The sequence below is a fragment of the Copadichromis virginalis genome, linkage group LG16, assembly GCF_057382275.1.
Source record: "Copadichromis virginalis isolate Kocher_CV1m ecotype Utaka linkage group LG16, C_Virginalis_male_GT1.1, whole genome shotgun sequence".
Taxonomy (NCBI): domain Eukaryota; kingdom Metazoa; phylum Chordata; class Actinopteri; order Cichliformes; family Cichlidae; genus Copadichromis; species Copadichromis virginalis.
In genome coordinates this window covers 17,233,358-17,250,342 of record NC_140633.1, presented here as the reverse complement: position 1 = coordinate 17,250,342, position 16,985 = coordinate 17,233,358, and the positions used below count along the sequence as shown (strand labels likewise).

At 39.3% G+C, this 16,985-nt stretch overlaps 1 long non-coding RNA gene across 1 annotated transcript in view; it reads left to right on the top strand.

Moving 5' to 3' along the window:
• LOC146690523 (uncharacterized) overlaps window positions 1–16,985 on the top strand; it is a 71,020-nt gene that overhangs the window by 46,597 nt on the left and 7,438 nt on the right. The window lies entirely within an intron of this gene.

Sequence of the window (16,985 nt, the reverse complement as noted above, 5' to 3'; positions counted from 1 at the left end):
TTTATACAATGTCTGTCTGGATTGTTTGACTGGGCAAATTAACAGGTCTAATGGTAGCAGTAATTAGGAAGGTAATGTTTTGTTCCAACAAGCACGCTGCCAGACAGCTGAAAGAAAAGGTAAAAAGCAATTCCCTTGTTGCGCACACATGCCAACACATGAAAGTCATTTAGCTGCACTTAACTGTCGAAAAACAATTAGGGCAAAACATAACAACATCTGCATGCACGACTTCTCTAACATGTTTTCTGTATCCTCCTCCTATCCACCAGCAGAACAAGTATTGGCAATCCTCAAATGCTTGGTACACTTCATGAATTTTGCATCACGCCCGATCATTACCATAACGATGCTATCAAAGATATTAGGAGCCTTCAACGCTGCTTTCTCTTACACCGGGATCTCTCTTAGATCTCTTGTCAAGAGGGTGGGTATCATCTACCGTCATCTAGCATATAGCACGCACGAGCCCCCTCTCCTAATGAGTGTGTATGCATGTCTGAGTGTGCAATATGTAAATCCTTGGGTTGAGGGCTCGAGAGGGGGGTCGGCGCTGTCTGTTGGTGTGTATGCGAGCGTGTTTGTAATAAATCCTTATAAAAGAGCAGCATTGTCTCCAACACTGTGTTGTCTGATTTTTTTCTCTTTTCCTTTTTTTTTACTAGCCTTAATATTCCAGCTGTTTGGAGGAAGAAGCTGCAAGATGTAATTTGCCACCGCTAGGAGCGCGTTATGCACACAACATTTTAGTTTGCTGTGAAGTGGTCGGTTTGACAGATGTCCAATAAAAGGTGGAGTAATTAGCATTCTCATCTATCTCACTCTCTTGCTGTTGTCCTCTTCTTCCTGGGTGATGTGACGTCCTCTGAAGCGGCAAAATGAGGCTGGTTTCTATGTTGTCCTTCCACTGCTCGCAACAACGGGCTGTAATTATTTTCTGTCGGGGACAGGATCAGCACGGAGAACAAAGTGCACACAAAACACCCTTGTGACAATTGGACTGCGTTTTTTGTTTTGTTTTTTGCACACAATATGAGCCACACGCACTGAAGTGCACACAAACACATCATCACCATCATCACAAGCTGGCGAGCAGACACATGCATACACACAGACACACACCAGAAAAACAAATTGTACATGAACAGAGACACCGAAGGAGCCCAACTTTTCCGCTGGTTGTCTTGTTACGCTGTGATTCTTCCTGGGAAAAAAATGATTTGCCTATTAATGCGACAAATGATGCCTGTTTTCTGATGTATTTAGCAAAAGTTGTCTACGTGGCTTACATGTAGTAACGTGTTGTTCTGCTGGTATTAACAGCCCCGGGAACAAGACTTTCCACATACAGGGTCATGCATACACACAAACTGCATGCATGCACAGCAGCCAGCCATCTAACAATCATTCAGCACACTGCGGGTTTCTTCCTGCTATCTGCTGGCAGAAAATTGGATGGTCTCCCATACATACAGTATTTTCATATGCTGATGGCCACTTTACTGGTGCAGGCATCCCGCTGAAGTGATTTGTGGTGCTCATTTGAAAGTGATAGGACGCAGGCAGCCACTGAACTCCTACTCAGCGGTGGCTGGAATCAGGCTGTCTTTATTGCTTTACAGCTAGCGCAGTAACCTGGGCACATTGATAATGGGCTGTTGTGCTAATAGGCAGATAACACATCCAATCCATCACCGACTTCCCAGAATGCATGTGTTGTTTGCTTTTAAGTAACAAATATAGCCCCATAGCTACTGAAATACCTGCGTATTTGTAAGGAGCCATCCATAAACAAACAATGGATCCATTACATTATGCCAAGTTGGTTTTAACTATGTGTAACAGGAGGTTTAAAGCAAGAACACACAGTTGTTACTGACAAATGATGTAGCACATATAGTCATAAGTACTATGTACAAAGTTGCTCATTATTCAGTCTGAACTCTTTTTCTTTTCAAACTGTCAGACTCTGTGGTTGTTATACGATGTGATTACCTTCCTCTCTCTCCTTACCCCATATCCCATACTCTCCCTGTCCCGCTCTCCTCCGTGATTACCACACTGCCTCGAGCAAGTGAATTTGAATTGGGGCCGCCTATTATTTCCCTCCATGTGATAGTAATTATTTACAAATTTGTGAGTGTTCATGTGAAATACAGGCTGTTCTATTATGGGTTATGTGTAAAAGTGGGGGAAGGTGGCAGACTCCTGATTTTGAATATGCAATTAGTGGAATTGGATTAAAACACAGCCACAGGTAGCTAGGAAGTCAAACTCGAGCAGCCCCAGAGACAATGTTAACCCAATCAGATTAATATTACAGATTGTCATGACCACCTTTGTTTTCCATTTGGGAGAAGCTTGTGCTCAGAGCGTTGGGACATGAATGTGATTAGCCACAAGAAACAATAGGGTACAACAGGAGCATCGCTTTTGGCGCTGCTCTATTCAATAACCAGGAAAACGGACCGGATTCTCACCCATTATATTTCTTAATTTGGCGAATCTTCACGCAAATTACTCAGGCTGGTCTCATTTGGGTGGAAGTACAGATTACAGAGGGAGGATGTAATTGCGGGAGACGTGGGGTTACTCGCTGGCAAAGCGGTGGAGCTGATTGCACAGGAAGTAGTATTATTGGTCATGCACAAGTAGCTGCTGTAATGTAGCACAAGTGGAGGATCTGCAGAAACTATGAACCTGTGAATCTCCAGTGAGGTCATATGGCTCAGTGTTTAAACTTAACTTCAAAGACTCGAGCTCATTCACAAACACTGAATTGAGCATGCGTATACACCCAAATGTTTCCTACTCTTGGGCACCCAGCAGTTTAGCTCATGGCCTGAAGCGCGCCACAAGGCATATAAAAACACACACTCTAAGCTAGCTCGTTCTGCCTGAGAAACACACAAGGCACAGATATCCTGCAGAGGTAATATTTTGTTACAAAAAGCCTTTTACATCCTCTGACACAACAGAATAGGATATTATACAGATAAAAGCATGGATTCCTAGGCATTAAATCTTCAGCAAATGAATATGATCTCCTCTCTTTAGGGGCTTTCAAACAACAGCATGGCTTGCACTGCGTTGGCTGCAGGATTTAGCACGTTCTTGGAAGGAGTCACTAAGGTCAGATTAAAATTAGCTGGACAGAAGAAAATATTCTACATGAAAACAATGAATATTGATATTGTTGCTGAATTCATATGTCTGCAGAGCTTTGATGGCAAAGATAATAACAAACCTCAAATATATTTAAAAGATTGCCAACTTAAAGTAAGCTACCAGACATTTAAAACTGCTAACATGCCTCATATAGTCCATTGTTTTCCTTGTATGACTAGATACATGTATTTGTATTTTCCACTGTGGGTATTCAGTGAAAAATCATCTTGACAAAATGTCAAAAAAGTAGGTTTCAGAGTGTAATGGTGCTCTTGTCGTGCCATGCTCTTTAAGTCTGACATCGGTCAGTTAATAAGAGTCCTGCACACTAAACAGTCTTACAGGCTAAGTTTTAATTATGGACAAACCCAAGAATCCTGCACACGCCTCCTCTGTGCACCAACTAGCCACAGCATTGAAATCACTGACAGGTGAAGTAAAGCTGACATTGGTCAAGTTGTTACAATGCAGTGTTCTGCTGGGAAACCTTAAGCCCAGGCAGGCAGCATGCTCCAGCAACAGGTCAGTGCACACTGCTGTACCACAAAAACTGCTTAGGCCCACTTTGGGAGAAGCCAGTAAATACCATTAAACTCCCCAAATCCTGAAGCAACTGAGCATGCATCTAATGCACCAGAACATTGATAAGAACGCATTTGTTCTTCAGCACAGCCTAAACTTTCCTCAGGAACAGTTCTCCAGGCTCCAAGGACATTCAAAGCTCTTCTTTGGATGATGCCACACTTCTACTTTGCCGTACTATATTCTTTTTTCACCCTGTTTCACTTCTTTGTGGCTTCTTGACAGTCACTTTTCCACTGAGACCATTTCTGACGAACAGTAGACGGATCATCTAAAGAGTCAGATGCATCTCTCAGGTCCTGTGTCAGGTCTTTACTGGATTTGTTTTCTATTTCTTAAGGACATGACTTCTAGATACGGACGATCTGATTTCCTCGTCCATCTGTTGTACAAAAATAGTGTTCTATACTTGTCAAACCCTGTTATTCATAGGTCAGTGTTAAATATCTGAAAAGTGTCAGGTACTGGGATTAGAGTTAAAATAAGTGAAAAAGCAGCCTGGAGAAATATTACAAGAAAGTGTGGCTTTTTGAAAGCTAAATTTAAAGAAAGGAGGGGCGGCGAGAATCAAGACTTTTGCACAGTACTATATACAATTAATAGCATTCAGGACTGTTTGTTCCTTCATCCTTTTCTTGTTGACTTCAGTGTAGGCACAGAGCGTAGTCTTAATCGAATCCAATGTGGCACAAATCCTTTTATTTGTGCTCTGACTGTCAACCTCAGCGATAACCACTTGAACAAAGGAAATTTGACTCTTACCCTATTTCCATACGTTACTAGAATCCCTCCTAAATGCTGATGTGTTTTAAATTGGATCATCAAGTATCCTGATACCCAGATCATTTACCACACCAGTCTAAAAACACGTCCTAAAACCTTGAAATAATGCCTTTTCCCCAAGAATTAGCTGGCAGTGTCAAAACACTTTCATTGCTATCCATACATGCATTAAACATCTGCAGGTAGGAGTCAAAGCATCTCTAAAGCCCTCTGATTAACACTTGTGTTAACGCTTGGTGTGTTTGCTTAATCCACACATAAACTAAAAATAAAAATGAAGATCAGTGCATTTCATTCTGATTTTACAAGTGTATGTAATTTGTTAAAATCCTCTGTAATGAAGAAATAGTTTTCTCATTAAGCTAAACTTGCATTCAGGGCAGAATATACTTCTCTGTGTAATTCTATCTGTATTTCTCTGCTACAGAGCAGCTGCTATGGCCAACATGCTGAAGGGTGTAGAAAGGCCTCGCATGAAGTCGATTCAATATCACATATACTACACCTTAAAACAAAACAAAAGAGCACAATGTTATTGCCCGAAAACCCCCAGTAATAGCCAATTAGATCATCAAAAACCTTATTCCCAGCAATACACCCTCGCACAAATACACACAGCCAGGGCTCCCAAAAAAACAAACAAAAAAAAAACAAAAAACAAGGAACCCTAGGGCTGTTAAACTTTAAAGCTCCTGCTTCAAAAACTACATAAAATAAATAATCTGACTAAAGCCATAACCCTGGGAGACCTCGCTCACTGCCTGATAATTGTCCTCTTTCATGACACAATCCATCCAGAACATTAGGCCTGTGTTCACAGGCCTGCTGGGTGATATCACATAGGGCAATCGCAAATGAGGGAGGGGGTGGCTTCAGAGAGGTTGACCTCCACAGGGAACTCTACAGCCCCGTGCTTATCCGACCGTAGGGATCTGGGCCCACATAAACAATTTCAAAGACAAGGCAAGATTGTTGCAAACAGACAGTTACACTGCTGGGGCCGATTATACACTCATAAACTGTACACATGCATGATTATACACGCAAAAACCCACAAACTCACACACGGGCTTTGGTTCTTCACTCAGTCTTTCTTTGAGGCAATTGCTGGTTTCAAACAGGATCTATAAAAGATGAAACAACCTTTGCCCTCGTCTCCCTCTGATGTTCAGAGACATACCTGCAGCCAGTGTTATTAGTTACTGCTTGTATTGATATGCGCCTTGCCGAATGCAGCGTGTTGGCGGGTAAAACCACTATGTGTTTCTCCCACGTCTCTTCCCTTTGGACAAACAGACGCACTTTGGCCTCCAACCGCAGCGTTGTGTGGGATATGTGCGTCTAATTGGGTCTCCGAATAACAGCAGAAAGAGGAAAAGTTCATCAAGTTTAGCATCCAAACTGCACAGGTTCAGCCAAACGATTCATCGGAGGATTGCGGACAAACGCATGTTTGACTGAATAAACAGATTATAAAGGTGTTTGTTCCTGCAGAGGGGTTATGCATTACCTCAGAGTTTCTGTAATAAGCACTCTGTGTGATGATAAATTCATTCCAAATTGATATGCTGCTGAGCATTCATCATAACAAGCACAACTCAATTTAGCCCAAGCCAATTTCCTGCTTCCCACTGAAAGTCATCTGGCGTGGGCTGTGCTATTTAAATCAAAATTGAATTCATGGAATCCTCTCTAGTCAAATCAAACTCTGTTCATTTGCTCATCAATATAGCAAAAGCATGCCTGTAGGGACAGGCAGTACAGTAACTTAACAGGACCAGTTGTGTTTCATCACTGTGTGCCACATTATCTACCTGCCACACTTATTTGCTGTTCACACAAAAGCAGCCATCAGGCTCAGCCAGGGAAAAAAAATGCTTTCTGAGGGTGATTATACAGTACATTTGTTTTGGGGCTTTATTTATTTATTTATTTGTTGCTTTTTTTGTTAGTGCATTAATCTGTATGTGTGTCTGTGGCATCCCTGTGGGTTTGCAGGCGTCAATAACACTCTATAAATTCCACCAGCACATCCATAATAACTCACGATGGGGTTCTCTGCCCTTTACTTCAAAGATGTATTTTTGCGTGTATCTGATTGTCAGCAAAGCAGTAATATCCACACGGCATAGCTGGAGGAGTGAAAATCCTAATGATCACATTTATTAGGCAAGTAAATCTGTCACAGCAAGATAATATAATGCTTTATTCCGAAGCGTCCTGTAAATAAGGGTAATTAGGTACTCTGTTTACTTCAAAGCAAACAGCAGCCTTGCTGGATTTACTGATGTCTCTTTCACGGGTGGATAATCATCACCGCAGTGACTGAAATCAAGGATGTCCTTACAAATCTCTGTACAATCCAACACACAATAGAGCTTTTGCAAAGCTGACAAGCATGGCCTAATAATTATTTTGTTAGCAAATGTGGCAGCACTTATTGTAAAAGTTTGCAGATTTCTGTAAATTAGATAAATAATTCATAAATTATTTGTAGATTAGCTATGAACAGAGACAATAATGCTTGTGCACCCATCCTTCTGTTTCTACTGAGGGCACATGTGTAGTCCCAAAAGCTTGGTGCAAAAACACCCAAAAGGTACCATTGAGCATGCATCAAGTTATACGAGGCTTCAGCAGTCTGAGACAAACAAAGCAAACCAAAATCTTTGTAATAAAAAAAATTGCCCCTTTTGCTAAAAGTGCATGTGTAAAGGTTAAACAGAGAGTTTGATATTGTCTCTGATACATGGGCCTAGAGACTGGTTGGCAAGTTATTGCTGGAGGTTGCCAGATGTTACTGCGGTAAATTGGTCACAAAGACAGTGCTCAACAAGAAAAACCTCTTTAAGAATGATCTGATTTTTAGCAGATATCCACTGTCGCCCATGGAAGCTGCCAACTCATCTGCAAACACTTGCCATTAATCCTCTGAGCTATAGTGAAACCTGGAAACAATGACCATTCACCTTCAAATTGCTGAGTTGCAATGATCTGAAGTCAGCATGTTTCAAAAGGTGCAATTTTTAAAATGTGTTGGTGACTTTCCAGTTTCCTTCGCCCTCTTCAGAATTTTGCAACAGTCGTTGCAAAAAGTCATTACCTAGTGTTTGCAGACAAGTCAGCAACTTCCATGCAATCAGATACATGTAGCAACTGAAGCAACTGTAAAGAGAGTTTCATGTGCAGGATGATGAATCTCTTTGCAATTAATTTCAACTAGTGGCAGCAAGAAAAAACACAACAGCCAACATAATCGAGGCATCCAGCTTATTGACTCAACTAATCCCTAATAATAATGCATCAATATTATTTAAACTGGTGAGAAATTAAAAAATCATTCATGTAGAGTTGACAAGAAGGGTTAGAAGAGGTAGGGACACCAAAACTGTTTGATGTAGCAGGCTGTAAACATGGTCATTTCTCCTGTAAAGTCAGACATTATAACATGGGAGGCTATCAGGACTGACTTGCTCTTGGTCTTTGAGCCCCAAAGGTTATCACGTGGACAATATGTTGTTCAAAGATCATTTAACCAATCAACATGTGGAAAATTGATAAAAAGCACACATTGAACTGAATTTGAACTTAATATTTTTTTTACTACAGTCACTTAAATTAATTAGATGGTATCATTTTTAAAAACAGTCTTTAGGTTAAATCCTCTCTTGTAAAAAAAAAAAAATCAAATAAAAATATTTGGACTGTGGCATTACACAGCTGACAGGGAAAGCATCCATCTGTCCACATGCAGCCTCAATCTATTTATAAGGTTGCCAATGACTGACAACTACTCCTTAGGCATACTATAAAAGACCAGTGCTGGCTGAGAGGCTGCATGTGTAGCTATTGATTACCAGTCAGAAGAGTATAAAACATTTGGGAAACTGTGAGATGAGAAGCAATCAGGAAAGCTAGCTTCCCCTCAGGCAATTTATAGACCCATTTGCCTTTATTGTATGAAATATTTTCCAATTCTACACCTTAAGGGGAAGCTATAAGTTCCACATTGTGCAGAGAGCATGTGCTGGAAGTCTCGAGGCCCCCCTAAGGGCACTGCTCTTCACCAGTACAAATCCTTGCAAGGTGAGAGGTCAGTTTTGTGTGTATGACATACTGTTACTTTACATGTTTGTAGATAACCCCAGATCATTGTCATGGGAATTGTTTAGTTGTCTTGAATGTATTTTGTGTGATTTAAATTCAGATTTATCTCATTTTGCCACATGCAGTGCATTCAGTAGTATGCTGAGGATACGACCAAAGCCCAAGGTTAAGGCTCTGATTTATCTAAGAGGTCAAAATGCCATGGTAGCAGTGTGTGATATACACGAAGTGTGTTATACCTTGAACTGATGGATTCAAAAATGTGTTTATTGATTTTTAATTATTATTATTCCATCGTGCACTGTATATAAACAAATCATATATCATAACCTCGTCGGTTTTTGCAAACAAACGTTGCAGTGCATGTTGATCTGTAGGAAACTGGGGGCTGTCTTATTTCACTGAAGTGCATTTTGCTGTCCATCTGTTTTCCATTGAGGGAAAATATGCATAATTCATAATCATTAAATATATGAATTGGTTGCTAAGCGTCACTGAAGCGATCTTACACTCTGAATTCAGCCATGTTCACACTTGTTTAGAATCTGACAGTCAGGCTGCTGTTTTTATTTTCTTAATGACCACAACAAAGATGAGGAGTCGCGGTGCTGTACGCTGATATCATTAGAGAGGAGCCACGACCCGTCTGGTCAAATGAGATCATTTTTCCAAAGCATGCCCTGGGCCAAGTCTGATTAATTTGTTACACATTGTGTTGGCTTATTGTACCAGCTGCATGATTCGCCCTCATTTTGTTGCTGGTCATGATGAATTCCTACTGAGCAGGGAAGTTTTTAAGCACAAATGTGGGGAATAAGCACAAGCTATCGTGTCAGCGAATCAAATTTTAGTATGAAAACTTCAAAAGTGGAGGAGAATCTTTTCTTATTTGGGGAAAGATGTGGTGAACAGTTTAATTAATGCATGTTAAAGATTTAGTCTGATAGACTACAATATCTGTGTGTATTAGAAAAATGTTTGTATAAGACTTAACATTAGATTATTATATTTCCAGTGAACACATCATATAGTTTAAAAAAAATTTATATGTTAGAAAAGTGTAAGAAGTGGGACTGGCTTTTGTAAATTTACATTGTCTACTTGTAAATGCAGTCAGTTAATACAAATTACAAATAATTGCAAAACAAAAAAGTGTAATTGAATGAAATTCGCCTTATATAAAAACGTTATTTCTCTTTAAAAAATAATAAAACGCCATCACTGCAAATTAAATTAGATTGACAAACAGATTCAAGTACATGCATATGTCTAGGACATACATAAACACATAGATATATGCACACATGAAATCAAAGTGAGTTTTTCTTACTGCGCACAGAGACCAGGTGTTAGGTTACTTTATCTTTTTACCTTGGACCAGTGATGGGGGCCTAATCTGTTCATCCACACTTTGTGGATTTACACCAGTTTTAAAACATTAGTGACAAATGTTTCTTTAATCATGGAAATAAGAGGTAAATTTCATTTTCTATTTTAGAGCACTTCTGTTTGCACTTCTACGTTAGTGCTGACAAACAAAATCACCATGAGCATTTTATTTATTTATTTATTTTTAGTTTGAGAAGCCAAAATTTGGCACAAATTTGCCTGCTATAGTTTCCCATCAGATAGTTTTGATCACAATGAAATAAATAAGCTTTTTGCTCTGTCTATTTGCATTTCTTTCCATTTATTTAGCAAAACTCCAAAACTGGAAGTTGTTTTCATTGGCATCTAAATGCATGTAACCCAAAGACTGGAAATAACAGATAATTATTTTCCCCTGCAGTGCTCCTTGTTTGAAGGGGGAAAGGGGCGATCGCAACTGTTCAAACTTGCTTTCCAGCGTAACTAGCAGAGGTAGGCTGTTTGCTTTTTCATTAACATTCACTGTTTACATGATGGCCACAAATCTGTAGGGCTGCTCCTAAAATCTCTTTCCCACCACCCTGCAGAGGACAGCTAACTGCACAGGTTTGGCTTTTATCTATTCTGACTGACATCAGTTAAGAGAGTATAATGCATTAATGCATTATACCTGCTGCAGTGCAGATTCTTTTTTTTGAATGCATGGGCGTCCCTCCCACAGTTGGAAACCATGCTTCTTGGGTTAGGCAGTGATTCAAAATTGACCGCCGGTGTGGAAGCGAGAGTGTGTAGTTGTCTGTTTGTCTTTGTTTTAACCTTGTAATGATCAGAATGTTTTTGTATATCATTGACACTTTGATTATGGAAGAGATGCCTAAGTCAAAACTTACATTAATTTATATAACTTTATTTTATATATTTGAAATTATCAGACAAGTCTAAAAGAACACACCAAATGATACTTTAATAAGTAGCATCAACCTAAAATTAGTTTTTTGCAAATGCAAATAAAGTTTTGAACTGTTGTATGTGAACATGTGACAGTGTCCTGACAAACAGATCACAACCAACAACTCAGTTCATACTGGTTATAAAATTGTGTATTGCTGTTGACACCTGTGTCTAATGTGTCTCTGAGGTGTCCAGCTCACTGCTTGTATTCAGATTCTGTTACTTAGTACGTGACCACTACTAAAACGTCAAAGGGCACAGCTGTTTTGTCTGTCTCTCACCAGGCAAGCACAAGATTTGTTTAACAAGGGTGAGCAAACACAGCAAATGTTTCAAGTATTAATGTACATATAGTGGGTATTCCAGCTATTGACACAAACAGGACAAATTAATTAGTGACTGTAAAAAAAAGCACAGGACAAAGAAAAAAAAGGAGAACTTTATCCTCACTATAAAAATGGCATCGGAGCTGTAGTCGAGCTAATATCAACTTGAAATTATAACCTGTTCCCTTAACTTGCTATTTTTATTCATGTGCTCTGTGTGTAACTTAAATCTGCTGATCTGATTTGTTAACTTAATTAAAATACACTTAATTTAATCATGTGTCACCAGTTAACATAATACAATTAAGTTGGGTAACCATCAAATTGTATTTAAATCTCTGTACTTGTAATCTTATCACCAGGACTCATTTCTTTGTCTGTCTTTAGAAAAAGGACTGGAGCCAGTTGTCTGTCAGGCTGATGTTTTCTGGGCCACGTCAAAACCAAACGTTTCTGAATGATCTTGAAACAGAGAGCTGTTTCAGGTGTCCTTTTCTCGGCGATAGTTAAGATTAGTGCAAAGCATGCACGTCTGCATTATCATATAGATCAGGAGTGTCAAGATCATTTTATTACACATACGGTCCACTTTGATCTTAAGTGGGGCAGACCAGGAACAAATGTGTAAAAATACAGGAAAGGTCCAGGTAGTTCATTGTCCAGACTGTCCTGTAATAATAAAATACTTTATAGAGTGTAAAGTTTAAACTTTCTTTAAAAAAACAAACAAAACAAAACAAAAAAAATTTCTTCACATTTTCCAAGGCTGTCTGATAAGCTGAATTGGAGTCTTTGCCAGGCTAATTAATATAGATTTCAAGGTTTGGTGCAACATTAATGAAATCGTCTTTTCATGAGAAAGCCTACACAGGACATATTTACTTTAACGTTTAGTATAAGATTTAAACTGTGACAAACTTGTTTCTTAACCCTGCATCTTGCACTGAGAAGAGAAATGTGAATGTGAGACCTCCAGGAGATCAGAACTCACTAAAGCTAACACGTTTGGAATTTAATCTGATGATCTGTTGGTCTGTTTTGCTATGTTTACCACATCTGTTTCGATTTTTCAGCTTATTTGCTTTCCAGTTAAAAAATATTTATTTCATTCTTTTTTGCAAATATGAACATAACCTAAACTGTTTGTGAACAAAAAGTGAACAGTATTGACTAAATTCTCTGCGCGGTAGGAAGTGGAGCTCAGATAAACAGGCAGCCCGGCTGGAAATAAAACTGCCGTTTGGTTGAGATTATTGATCACATTAATATGCAATGATTATTTTCTCAGAGTGAATTTGTTGTCTAAATAGTAGTTTGAAGCTGTGTAATTAAAAACAGCTTTGAAAGAGACTCCAGCAAAGGGATTTGACATTTTAAGAAACATATTTTTGAAAAACAGCTATTGAAGTGTTTGTTTCTCAGCACTTCAGTGGAGGATATTTCAGACTGAATTATGGTTTTTAAACTGCAGATGAATGCTTATTTCTACCATTTTTTTAAAAAAGAAAAGGAAAACAATGGTGCATCATTCATTAGGGATTTTATTTCTTTAAAAAATCTATTTTATTTTGAAGGGGAAAAAAAGCCACTTGATAATAGAATTGATATGTTCTCAGTGGCTGTGGGCAGTTCAAAGAGTGCGAAGAATGTGAACAACAAGAACCAAGACCACAATGTCTTATGTCATCACATTCAAAATATGCTCACACAGTACAGTTATGTTAAACTGCAACCAGGCACATGAAATTAGCTTAGCTTTGTATTATTAACATAAATACACATAATCTTTCTTTCGGGAAACATAACTAAACTGGGAGAAGCCCAAAGTACACTTTTCTCTTTAGAGAAAGACATAAAAAGTTAATGTACAAAAAAGATTTTGATTAGCATGTTAAACACAAAGGCTGGGAGAAGTATCATCACAAAACACTTTACTTCTTCCTCATAATTTCCCTGCTAATGAAACAGAAGTGTTATAATCATAGACTGTACATAAGAGATGGATGTAGCCACCATGATGTCACCCATTGTTTGTGGACTACTCTTTTGAAGCCAGAACCGTAGGGCATGTGGCTAGCTAATGCTAGTTAGCTCACTTAGCAAGATCCATAAGTCGTATGAGAGCATCACACACAGATAGGTTATCTCCTAATTAGTACTATAAAATCACTCTGAGCATAGCATGAATCCTATTTACAACATTTTATTGCAGCAACAAACTCAAAAACACAGTATTGAAGTCCAATTCAGTGGCTAAGATTAATTGTGATAACACCTAGCAGGCAGCTAGCTATGATCGCTAGACATCTATTGCTGTCACTCAGAACAGCCATGCTGTTAATTAGGCATAATTTTTTGCATTAATATGATTTAAAGTTAACCCCCTCAACCAGTAGAATTAGTTAAAGAGACCAGGCTGTAAACCCGTTTATTTATGTTGCAAATTTTGAGATTTTAAGCTTGCAATCGATGACTCAGCGTTGCTCAAGCCTCTAGTGGCCATTAGTAAAACTACAGTTTTTGGCATTTCCTGTTGGTCCCAAAGTTTGTGGTTTGGTCCAAATATAAAGCAGCAGATCCCATTACCTAAACATCCACATCTGTGTCTTTCATTTAACATCGCCACAAGAAGAATCAATTATCAAATAAATTATGAGTCTTGTTAGAAAACAGATACATTGCTCAGATATTTTGACTTGTCACCGTGAAAAAAGTGTTACTAATGCATCCCAGCTTACCATCATAACCTAACATGCAAAATAACAAGACTCTAAAAATGAAGCAGTCAAATTGAATTGATTCTAATGTGGCTGTTGTTAAAAGGCCATTTTCTTATGTCTTTTTCAAACTTAATATTGCTGACCTTTGATACTGTGGCTGGAAAAAAAAATCCTTAAACAAACTATTATATTATCCATGTGTGCATGTTTGATTGTGATTAAACTGAGAATAAACTTTGTTTTGGATGCCCCTGGACTTTGTCTTTAATCTAATATTGTTTCAAACTTGTAAGTGGATCCTCCTGGCAGCAAGAGAGTGAAACCAGGAGAGAACATGTGGTCAAAAATACTTGAAGCCCACTGGATGGAGCTAAACATCATGAAAGTCTCTCTTATCTAGCTACAACCGACCAGACGATTAAATCCCAAACCAAACCATCTAAACGCAGCCACTCTATAGAGATCCTGGTGTCTGCGTGTATTTGTAAGTGACTACACTGACAGTAATAGAGTATGACGGGTATTAATAAAAGGCAGCTAAAGAATGTGAACAATTTGGGATTAATCTTCGAATAATCCCAAATTCTAATTATTCTAATTCTAGCTTATTTTTTGTTTTCATGCAAAGTTTTAGGAAAAAGTGTTTGTAGATGGCGCGGATAAGTTTCGTAATCACCTCTAATTGACGCTGCAATAGGACAGAAAATAATGTGTTTTTATTAGATAACTTGCTTGGATTGCAACGACAAAAGCCAAATGCTTGAAGTGAAAGTAAACGGCTAATGAACATAACATAAACAGCTGAACAGAATTTGAACTTAATGCCTCTTTTTTTTCCACCCAGAATTTATATTCTTGACAGTTTCCACTTTCACTTAAAAAGAAAAAAAAGAAAGACCAAGTGTTGACCCAGACTTAAAATGTTGGTTTTAATATAGTTTCGCACCGCTGATGACTCCAGATACATTTATGAGCATTAGCCAACAAAGCAAAGCAAAGTCTAGCCCAAACAAACTGGGATGAAAGGCGCCCTTTGATCCCTGGCCGACCGTAGTGACTTCAGCACTTCAGCTCGATTGTTTTCAGCTGAGGTTTCTCTGGGTGGCTTCACTTCAAGCTACAGCTGAAACTGCAGGAACAGGATTTACTCGGGATTTAAGAACCACAAAGTTGGTTCACACACACAAGAAAAAAAACCTCCAAACTAAACCAAACAAACCTGTTATTTTCAGAGTTGTTGCAAGTAGCCCCTCAAGTTATTGTGATATAGCATGACAAAAGCTCTAACTTCATGTCTTTGAGCTAAATATATACTGTCTTCTCAGGCCCATAAGCTCTGTCATTTCACACCATTACCGGTGCCCCGCGCAGCTTTATGTTGAGGCTACGACAGCCCACATTCCCTCTGATCATAGTTGTGTGTGGCATTTCAAAGAGTATTATGAGAATGTGATTAAAAAAAAAAAACTATTTTCACGTGACCCCTGAGCACTTGACCTCTGATGGGCTAGCGCAGCGTAGCACTGAGCCTCAGACTTCTGGGACAAGCTGCGAAGCTCATTCTTCCCGAACCAGACGTGACGAGAAGTGGACGACGAAAGGAACGTATGGGGGAGAAAATTTTTTTTGATGATCTGTACTTTTTGGAAATCACAACAGTTACTTGACGAAGCACTCGTTTATAGCAGAATTTGAGAGCACTATAGGGAATCCAAGTACATTTCAACAGAGGATTAAAACGAAACGTCGGGACAATAAGGAGCGAGCCCTCATTCTGCAGCCTGTAAGAACCAAGGAAACATTCATTAGCAATAAAACCAGATGTACATTTAATATCAAGCACAGGAGCCCACTAAATACCCCCCTCCCACACACACACACACACACACACACACACACACTCTCTCTCTCCTCTATTAAGATATTATTGTGTATTTGTTACTTGTGGCCAACATAAATAGCTTTATGTGCTTGAACATGTTGACAAAGCAGCCATGGCTCATTGGTGGTTGATGGATGGCTGTGTGTGCCTTGCTAATTATTAGTACACATAAAAGGATGCTGTTATTTCCAGACCTAGCCTCAGCCAGAGGGGTCACTGGGTAAATATGGAGCCATCAGTCTGCGACCATATCACTCAATCTTGATGTATGAGCAAAGAGGTACAAATTAAACGCGCGGCGACCTTCTAGGGGGTACCGCATTCAACAGGACGCCATTTGGGATAATTCCTGTATGGGGTTCAAACAATAAGCCACTATAGCACATGGTATAATTACTTTGTATACACACATCTGGAATTAGGCTCCCTGAGGAAGCTAATACACTGAGAAAAAACAAGCCGCTGACCATTTTAAAGTGCAAAATGTAGTATGTGTGGGTAAGACAAGTGGAGGGACTGACTTGAAATGCTGACGAACGTGCAGAAATTCTCGATCCTCACAAACCAAAGCTCTTCTCTGAGCACACGGGTCAGAGGACATCACTTGTCAGATGTACAGTAACCCTCGCATCTCTTTGCTCGCCTGCTATTTTCCCTCCACGCTTGCAGGCTTCCCACTCCAGTTACAGCCATCTTGCTTCTATTTGACGACTGTACTGCCCCCCACTTTCCATACCAATCTTATCCGTGTCATTTTGACAAACACTGAGAGAGAGATGTGCCGCGCAAGAGGCTCCAGAAAAAAAAAAAAGGGCTGCATCTGGATTTTATAGCAGCTCAATTTTCTCTGCTGGTGTGTGGCACAGATTGGATGTGAAGAGCTGGACCGGCTAACACGGAGTCTGCGTGAATGTCAACTGTAGACCGATATTAATATTGATCCGCAGATTGAGACTGCTGTTGAGGATCAGCCGCAACATGATGTGAGGCACGAAGAGAGCATGACGCAAATACCCCGAACACTGGGAGAGGGGATTAGTCGTGGGCTGCTGTTATTATCTTGGAAACGTGGTTACCACTGTGTATCCAAGTAATTTC